Source organism: Miscanthus floridulus, chromosome 10, assembly GCF_019320115.1.
Source record: "Miscanthus floridulus cultivar M001 chromosome 10, ASM1932011v1, whole genome shotgun sequence".
In the NCBI taxonomy this organism is placed as follows: domain Eukaryota; kingdom Viridiplantae; phylum Streptophyta; class Magnoliopsida; order Poales; family Poaceae; genus Miscanthus; species Miscanthus floridulus.
In genome coordinates, this window is record NC_089589.1 from 92601311 (window position 1) to 92611232 (window position 9922).

The 9922-nt window shown below is 46.3% G+C and overlaps 1 long non-coding RNA gene across 4 annotated transcripts; it reads left to right on the forward strand.

Moving 5' to 3' along the window:
* The first annotated feature begins 5594 nt into the window (after window positions 1-5594).
* Window positions 5595-8714, forward strand: LOC136485107 (uncharacterized). 4 transcript variants are annotated; one of them, XR_010766322.1, is made up of 5 exons: window positions 5595-5796; window positions 6306-6369; window positions 6731-6968; window positions 7235-7304; window positions 7972-8714. It is a non-coding gene; the product is annotated as an uncharacterized lncRNA (long non-coding RNA). The 4 variants fall into 4 exon arrangements; XR_010766323.1 differs by having other exon boundaries at window positions 6844-6968; XR_010766321.1 differs by lacking the exon at window positions 5595-5796 and having other exon boundaries at window positions 6040-6369.
* Window positions 8715-9922: the final 1208 nt, after the last annotated feature.

Sequence of the window (9922 nt, forward strand, 5' to 3'; positions counted from 1 at the left end):
TTTGATTCCTGTTTTCTCTCTTCATGAATTGCCGCTGAAAAGTGCTGCATTCAACTAACTTGTGTCTGGCCCCTGGGTGTATGTGACACGGCATGTTTTCTATGTTTTCCGGCGCTCTTCCTCGGTAGTTGTTACTCTGATAGTTGCTATTACTGTTGTAACCGCTGTTGTTACGGTTGTTGCTATTGTTGTAGTTGCCATTGTGATTGCTACCATTGCTATCATTGCCGTTGCCATTGTATCTTCTTTTGTTGTCTGTGGTTGCCACCATATTGTCCTGCCTTGGTCTTTTGTCTTGCTGTCTGTAATCGGGTCTTCTATTCTCTGGGTTGTCCCTAGCAAATCTGTGCCGAGTTCTTTCTTCTGACGAAATTAGCTTCTCAACAACCCTCTTGAAGTCTTCATTTGTTCTTGGGTTCTCATTGAAATAGTCCTTGTATTGCCAGTTTGCCCAGATTCCTTCTGCAAAGGCCTCTATCACCTCCCTATCAGTAATGTCGTGGACTTGAGCCCTGAATTCTCCAAATCTTCTATAGTATTCCCTTAGACTTTCTCCTCTCCTTTGCTTTACTCCTTTCAATTCGGCTGCAGTCATTGGATGGGTAATAATGCCTGCGAAGTTGTTGCAGAAAGCTTCTTGCAAGTCTTCCCAATACCTGATTGATCTTGGCCTCAATTTGTCAAACCATTGTAGCGGCATTGCTTCGAGGGCCATTGGGAAGAATAGAGCCTTGATGTCGTCGTCTCCTCCAGCTAATTCAATAGATTGGGAGTAAACCCTTAGCCATTGTCTTGGTTCGACTTTGCCATCATACTTGGAATGATTTGCTGGTTTAAACTTGTGCGGTAGCTTTAAAGTTTGTAGTCTTCCTGCGAAACAAGGGAATCTGTCGTATGGTTCCGTTCTTCCGTAATCTGGCGATCTTGCCCTTCTGTAATAAGACCTGTCTTCTTTTAACTCAGACTCTCCGTAGTCATCTTCTTTGTCAAATCTTCTTGATATTTCTTGGTAGCGTTGGCTCAATTCTGGTTTGTCTCTTTCTTGTTGCTTTGAGTAGTGTTCCTTCCTTCCATTGATATCAGCACTTTCTACTGGTCCTATCCTTTGAAAATTCGATTTTTTGGGTGGCTGCTCCCTTTGTGGCTCCTGTGGAATTTCTTCGCCGGGTTGTTTTTCTGATCCCCCGACTTCTTTCTTCTGGTCTTCCTTTGCTTTCCCGTTATTCGTGAGGGTGTACAACTCCTTTGTTAATTCTTCAATTCTTTCCCTTTTTGTATTTTTTGTGGCTTCTTTTTCCGCCTTCTTTCTGTTGTATTCCGTTAGCTCCGCTTTGTATTTATTCCAGACTTGCTTCCTTTGTTTAGCCTGGTTCCTCCTTCCAGCTTTCAATTTGTTCTTCTTTAGCCTTGCTAGTCTTTGCTCATCATTTTCGTTGCTGTCGCTTTTCTCATCTGGCGAGATGTTGCCTTCTGATTCAGTCTGAAGATTTTATATCTGGTATCTGTGGTGGTTCCAAAGGTTGTTCTAACTGCTCCGCCATGTATACAGTATACCTCTTCCGAGCTCTTCTTGTACGGTATTCCATCCTTCGTTTGGTTGAGCTGTCTGTAGCTTCTGAACTAGGATCCGAGTTCTTTTCCCTCTTGATAAGGTAGTTCTTCAACTGCGCGTGCCAGTCTGGACTTTGCTTGAGGTGAAAGAACCTGGCCAATGCACCACACAATCTTGCGGGGTCACTGTCATGATCATCCCTTCTTGTGCTCCCTCCAGGAGTATTCTTCTTGCTGAGTTCATCTTGTTTTGGGTAAAGTGTTGATAGACTGATGCCGCGTTGCGCTAGTCCGTAAGTTCCCAAGTTCTTCTTTGAGTTGTACGGGTCGTATCCCTTCGCGATCGTTGTTGTGTCTCCGAGTCCAATTAGGCTTGGCTCTTGTGCCGTGAAGATTGTCTTGGAATCGGGTTGTATCTCTTTTTCAGAGTCGGTTTCGTATCCGCTTTCTTCCTTATTCCGAGTTGTATCCGAAGTTGAGAGTTTCGTCATCTTCTCGGCGAGTTTGTATTGAACTTCGTCATCGAATTCTTTTTCTTCTCGGAGACGGGTACGAAGCTTGCCGTCGCCGTCAGCCTTGCAGATCCAGGATCCGAAGACAAAGGTTGTTCCCGCCGAAAAGGTCATCTTGAGGTTGAGGTCCGCCGAACTCTCGAGAAAAAATTCGTCGAAAGCCCCTACCTGGCGCGCCAGCTGTCGATGTTTTACCACCGATAGCCTGCCACGGGGGTACCCGGGACAGTTGTTCGGGCTTCGGCGAATAGCGGAATTCGGCGGTTACGCAAAGAGACTCACGATTTATACTGGTTCAGGCCCTCGACTTGGTCGAGTAATAACCTTACGTCCAGTTTTGGCGTTAGCCTGTTTGCGTTGTATTGCTTTGAGTATCGGGTATGCGTTCTCCTCTTACAATGGGTACCCTCACCAGCCCTTTATAGTCCAGGCGCTGAGAGGCGTTGTTTGTGTCCTATTCGGATACAAGGTCAGAGTCCTAAGCTACGCTTCGGGCGCCTTTCCTTGTATAGTTTGAGTTGGAGTTTCGGTTTTGCACGTTGCTTTGCTCCGCGTTCTTCTTGGCGATTGGGCTGTAGGCCTTGTTACCAAGGCCTACCTCCCTGCAGTATGGTCTATGGGGGGCCCGTAGGGTTCCCCATCGACAAGATCCTAAAAACCAGCTTCGCTCCCAATTTATTCCACCCGAGAACTTCAGATCTGCCAAAAATGTTGATCTAGTTCCTAGATCTACCAAATCCATAGAGCACCTCAAGGGGTTCTATGAAAACTCTAATTTCATGGAGTTGGTGAAAATTACTCACCACCGCCACTCCATACACAAAGATACCGGTTCCATCTAATTTCACGTTGCGTGCACTACTAGTTCCCGTCGTGGCCAGCGCTTCGCCATCGGAGTTCACCCTGCCGCTGGCGCGCGCCTCGCCATGGCTCAGCCCCGCCAACGCTTCCTCTGCGCCAAACAGTACCGTGTGCGAGCGAGCACCGAGATGTCCCCAAGGTGGCCCCGTGGGACGGAGATGCGGCCGGGGGAGCCACGTGCGGCTGGCATCGTGATCCCTCGGGCTCTGGCGGCAGCGGGGGAGCCACTAGCGTGACTAGGCACGTCGAGCCTAGGCCGGCGGGACTGGCGCGGCGGAGCGCGTTGGGGCCAAAGCGACCGAGGGAGAGGCTGGCGCGGGAGTCTGGCCATGGCTGCGCCAGGCCAGCCTTGGCCCCGCCATGTGCCGTGTAGGAGGCCAGCCATGGCTGCGCTTGGGTCTCAACGAGGAAGAAGTGGTTTTTATGTTTGTCCCCCTGGATATGTTTTCATAATTACATATAGGTCACAGAGTTAGAGTTGTACCAAACAGAGAAGGTCAGCTCCACCGTAGAGCTTCTCCATGGTGGAGCACCTACTTTGGAGCTGTGTTTTCATAGCCGGAGCCCTGCCAAACAGGCCCTAAGTTTAATTGAGGCGGGTGTTTTGGATTAGCTGAGACAAATAACGCAAACGCCTCCGCCAAAACATCACGGTTATTTAGACCTTAACCGAGGGTTGCTTTGCCTGCCTCGGTTAACCAAAAAAATGAAAATCCATGGACAAGCCCGCTGAGCCCATCCACGGGCCCACTGAGCCCATCCATGGGCCACCATCTGCTCGCTAGATTTGCACTGTCGCCGTGTCCGCTTGCTGGAGGAGGCCACCCGATCGCCGGATCCGTCCACTGCTCGTCGGAGCGCCCGCCGTAGGGGCCGCTGGCCGAATCCACCACTCCCGAGCCGGATCCACCCCATGCCGCTGGGATCCAGCTCGCCACTGCCTAGAGAACCTCGTGCAAGACGGATCCAATGCTCGGAGATGCGTCGCCGCCATTGCTCCAGTGAGGGGGGAGCGCCACAGCCGTTATCGGGTGGAGTGGCTCCGGTGGGGGAGAAGCGCCACGGCCTGGTCGGGTGGAGGAGTGGCGCTGCGGCCATGGCCTGCTCAGGTGGGGTAGGGGCGGCGCCGCCGCTGTCTGCTCGGGTTTGGGAGGGATTCCGCCGCCGCCGCCTGCTCAGTGGAGGGGCGCCGGGAGGGGGAGAGCAGGGGTGCCGCCGGGAGGGGAAGTGAGGGCGCAGGTGAGAGGAGGGGAGGGGAGGGCGCACGTGAGAGGTGCGGCGCCGCTGGAATCGGGAGGGGAAGGGAGGGCGCGGTTGAGTCTGAGAGAGTGCGGCTGAGGGAGATAGACATGTGAGGGAGAGTGGATTTAGGGTTTCATTTCATTATATAGTGTGACCTGATTTCTAGGCTCAATGGGCTTCCTGGTGGGCTTGGCCATATTAACCGAGACGAGCCTTATAAGAGGCCCGCCTCTGAAAATGAGAGTATTCCCACCTCCGTTAATATATTTTAGGAGTTCTGTAAATCGATTTTACGAGGCGGTTGATTGCGACCGCCTCGGTTAATGAAAAATGACTGCCTCGGTTAATCCTAGGCATTAACCGAGGCGGTTCAAAAATCCTCCGCCTCCGAGCCCCTTTGCAAAATGCCTGGGTTAAGTTTTTTTATAGTAGTGAATACCGCCTATATAGCTAGTTTTGGCTACCTCTAAAACCCATGCTTGTAGTGGTGATATAAGTTAGACGGTTACTCCATGACTATTAATTCATAACATCTAGACAGTCTACATGCTAGTCGTAGGGTGTCATCACGAATTGATACCATCTGATGCTAATCTTGAGGCCTCCAACTATCCAACAGCATCTAGGTATTATTACTAAGGTATTATTACTAAGGGGCTGTTTGGTTCCTGCAGGAACTCCTAAAATTTCTATCACATCGAATGTTTGGACACATGCATGGAGTATTAAATATAGACTAATTATGAAACTAGTTGCATAACTTGCGACTAATTTGCGAGACGAATCTTTTAAGCCTAATTAGTCCATGATTTGACAACGTGGTGCTACAGTAAACATGTGCTAATGACAGATTAATTAGACTTAAAAAATTTGTCTCAGAAATTAGCCTCCATCTTTGTAATTAGTTTTGTAATTAATCTATATTTAATGCTCCTTATTAGTATCTAAACATTCGATATGCACATGAATTTTAGGAGCGACTAAAGAACCAAACACCCCTAAGTAAAAGAGCCATAGGCCCCGGAGGGCGCCAGGCGCATCTACGTCAGTGAAAACTTCGTGTCCCGTTGATCTGCGGATGGAGGGTGTCTGAACTCCTGTGCTTGCACTGTATGGCCGTTCCCTGCCAGGCGCTGACCTAGAGTGCTACGCTGGTGCGCTGTCGAGCAGGAAATGGCCAGCGCGAGGTTCCTGTCAGGGCGCTTTCCGTTGTCGAGCGCTCATTGGTTGGAGCCTATGCCGCGGGCGCGCGGGAAAGGAATATCAGCCCTGTCCACCGAGCTTTTCTCCTCTCTCTCCACTCAGCTCACGGCTCCTCCCTCTCTCATGTGCCTCCACCGCTCGTCCGCTCCTCCTCTCTCTCTCTCTCTCTCTCTCTCTCTCTCTCTCTCTCTCTCTCTCTCTCTCTCTCTCGCAGCAGCAGCAGCAGAACGGGTGAGGGTACGGGCGGGCGTCACGGCGCGGCTGCACAGCAGCCCTGGTATTTGCGGCCTCAACACGGGCGGAACCCGGCGCGGAGGCCTGAGCGGCCCCGACGTGGCGGCGCAACGGTGCGGACGGGCCCTGGTGACCGGCGGCCCGGCGCAGCAACCCTGGCACAGGCAGCGGTGGATCTAGCGTCGACAGCGAGGTAGTACCATCTCTCCTGTCTCTTGCTCTCATTCTTTTTAGCTCCGTGAAGCTCAGATCTTCTAGTCCTCTCTCAGGCCATTGCTTCGTCTGCTCCCTCCGTTGAGGCCAGATCTCGGCGGCTTCCCGGCCGATGGAGCGACAGGAGCGGAAGGCGGTGACCCGGTCGAGGGCGCGGTGGGTGCAGTGGCGATCCGCCCCCCCTCCCAACAACACCAATCGATCTAGCGTGTGGGGTTCCGGCGAGATCGGACCACATTTTCTTTCTCGATGCATCTGTCCGTGCTCTCGTCTGTGCTCCGGTGTGCTTTCCGTTTCTTTTTCTCCATTTTGATTTCTGTGCTACTATGGTTTGGAGAGTGGAGGGGCCATGCCCGGTCGAAAAGGCAGAGACGGATGGAGCATGTTTCCTCTATGCTTTTCTTACCTTATGTGTTCATTAGGATTTTGGGCTTTCCTATTTCCCTTTGCTGATTACCGATGCTTATTCCTCCGTGTACTGTGATGCAGGGTGGTCAAGGAAGAGAAGGGGTTCTTTCCAGAAATCAATTCGTACAGTCAAGTAGAATCAGAGGTGAGCTGGTACATTCTTTGATTTCAATTGCTTCGTGTGTCTTGTTTGTTTAGATTTGCCATGTGCTGTCTGGTCATGTGTGTTTTCCCTCAGATTGCTTAGGCTGTGTTTAGTTCACGAAATTTGGAAATTTGGTTACTGTAGCACTTTCGTTTTTATTTGGCAATTAGTGTTCAATCATGGACTAATTAGGCTCAAAATGTTCGTCTCGCGATTTCCAACCAAACTGTGCAATTAGTTTTTTCGTCTATATTTAATGTTCCATGCACGTATCGCAAGATTCGATGTGATGGCTAATGTAGCACTTTTTAGGAAAGTTTTTGGGAACTAAACAAGCACTTATAGTTGTTGGTCTTTACAGGTCCGAATAATCTTGATCTGAATGTTCTGTGGATGCTTTGCGCCCATGAATATTCATGACCACCTCGTCAGTCAGTTTTTTCTTCAGCTATTATGACATCCCCCTGTTTTCAGCCACTATAGATTTCTGATGGCTAAAGAAATTGATTGGTTAAAAAATGGATCAACAACATTGGTGTTTGCTGGCAACCGGAGGCAAGTGCTCATTGTTGAGGCTTGAGAGATGATTACCTCCTTAGGTACGTATTCCTTTACAAGGCTTGATCTATGTATAGACCATTGTTTGACTATTATGTTGTCCATCTTACGCAGTTGACTATTTGTTGATGGATATAGTTTCTAGATTGTTTACTTTTAGTCTTTGCTAGAAATAATGTTCCTTCTCGCATAATCCTGAGCTGACGCAGCCCTGTGGCTGCGTTGCCCACTGCCTAGCGGCCTAGAGCCAGCGTAGAGTTGCGGTTACCATGCAATTGCAGTTTCTTACGCTACTTCGTGCTTGCAGGTCTACACATCTAGAACTGAGGTTCTGGCGGGTAGGAGTAACTTCTAGGTCTAAAACATGTAGAACTGAGGTACGGTTCGATCTGGTCGGTAATTCACACCCTGGGGCCTAATGCTTGCTCAGTGCCTCTGCTTCGGATTCATATTTTTTTACTATCATTCGTGCTATCGTCGTCATAGATATCTGTTCTGTTTTTATGTATAGAAAGGTCCTGCTATTTTCATCTATGCTTCTTCTGCTGCTTATTTTTTATTTCCTCTATGCAATCCAACATGGCTGACAGGCTGACGTGTTTCCTCTATACCTAATAACCTAAAAGCAATCATTCCTTTACAATTTTTTTTATTATGATCTGTCATTAGCATTTTTGCCTTACCAATGATCAGTCCTAGGTGGGGGCTCTGAAAATAATCAATGCTTTTCTACCCTTCATGTTTTGGTTCAATGAAATTGGTATGCCTGGTCACTAAATACATGGCTTAGCTTTTTTAGTTTCCTCACAGGTTGTAGCTTATGACACTTGCACTCTAATATAATGAGGTTTGATAGGGTTCAGTTTGGTATAATGATATCATATACAAGACCTGAAATTCATAAGAACACTGGTGCTAAGGACACTAGAATTTATATTCTACCTGATATCATAATACATTGCCTATTATCTACAAATTGATATACAAGACCTGAAATTTTTTAGGACACTTCTGCTAACGTGGGCATATCTGTATCTGGTACAGGCACATAAGTCATAAAGTACAGTATCTGCTGTTGGAAAGTCTCTGAAGATGCAAAACCCAGGTGCCAAGATCATCTCTATTAGGTTCATATGGTATTTCAAACTTATAATGTGTTTTGTATTGGAAGTTATAGCTAGAGAAAAATGTTACATATAATAGCTAAGTGTGAGCTGCCTGAGCAATCATGATTTTAGTGTGAACAAACCTTCAACAGCTCTAGAGGTAGACCAGAGACATGCTATTCTTCTATCATTGTCTTCTACGGTTTTGACTTGGAATATTTTTTTTTCCAACACTGCACGATGTAGTTTTCAGTTCATTATAATTCTGGTTTGGGAAAAATTGCCTTTTTTTAGCATGCTGGAACTTGGAAGTTTGTCTGATTAGAGCTGGAAGCTCCATTACCAGCCATGAAATTCAAGAGAAGTTCAAGAGCAGCCACCACTTAAATAACATCATTAGCTCTGCACTCCTGTGACACGTATGCTAAGTACTGTGACTGTCCATGTACAATATGCAATGTTGCACCATCTCGGTCTAGAAACTGTCTCCTCAATTTATGACTCATGTATGTAAAATATATGTAATGTCCAAGCATCTCAGCATTCAGTCTAGAGATTCTGCTTTTAGGATTGACCTTATGTTCCTTACTCCGTTTTATGGAAAATTCTGGTTAATTGTGGTTAATTGACCTTATGCCTCCTTGGCTTCCTTTCCTAGGACTGTCTCAAGACATATGTACTATTTGGATACCTTGCATACCGGTTTAGAAATCCGGCTTATGTACCTCATGTAATATATATGTAGTATTTGAACATCTTGCATGGTTTAGAAATCCGATTTTCTGTTCGGCACGCATGGGCGCGCGCAAATCACTAGTATATTCTAGATGGGAGCCTAGGCACGAGTAGATGAACAATGTCAAAAGGTCTTTGAAAATCGTGCACTTCAAGAGCTCAACCCTAAGGCGAGCCTTATTGCCATCCCTATATAAGCATGTTAGTGATTTCAATAGAACTACATTTCCTTTAGACGCTTTGGTGGGAATGATTTCCCGAGGCACCTCTAAATCTATAAATTGATATGACAGTGTCTAAAGAACATTTGGACCACTAAACCAAAACAAATAAAAAGTATTTGACTTCAAAGGTGTAGATCATGTCAATGACTGTAGCTTCGATATAGATCGGCTGTTCTAAAATTGAAACTTGAATTTCAAATTTTGATAAATGAAAACAAACATTTGCGGCCTCTAAACTATCCCAAATACAAAATAAAAGTGGTCAACTACAAAGCTCTAAATAGTGATACGAGTTACATCTTTTGTATGTACCGTGCTAACATCCAACATCGTTTGAAAGAATCAAACACTTGAATTTCAAAACCTAAGAATTTCAAATGACTAATTAGGCTATAAAGAGTCTAAAAAAGGTTGTCAACTACAAAATTATACCTAATGTTAAGCTTTACACTTTTTATATAATATATTCATTTTCATCGGACTTTATTTGTAAATTATATGAACTTTCTGTGGGACGAGTCTATCTATATCCTTTCATATTAATGGGAATAAAAAAGTCCTCCAACAGCTTTTTAATTAGATCCTGAAATACTAACATCATTTATTTCAGGTTTCTCACTACCTAAAGATAGAGAGCAGAAGTAACTCTCCAAGTGTGTATAAGATGGGCATGTTTGGCACAACTCTCTAAGATGTGATGCTTGATCTGTAATTTGTAGACTAAACTAAAGTGGTTTAAATATTTATATTTAATCTAAAATATAAAAAATTAAATACACATTACGTGCCTATGGCTTCAGATTCAGGATTTCCATGAGTTACAAGTGACCAGCACTAGGAAATCCATATGTCTCCTAGAGCTAGAGCTTTGCCTGATATAGAGCTCTTGAACGGTGAGAAGATATAGGAAAAGTTTTTTATTCAAATGTC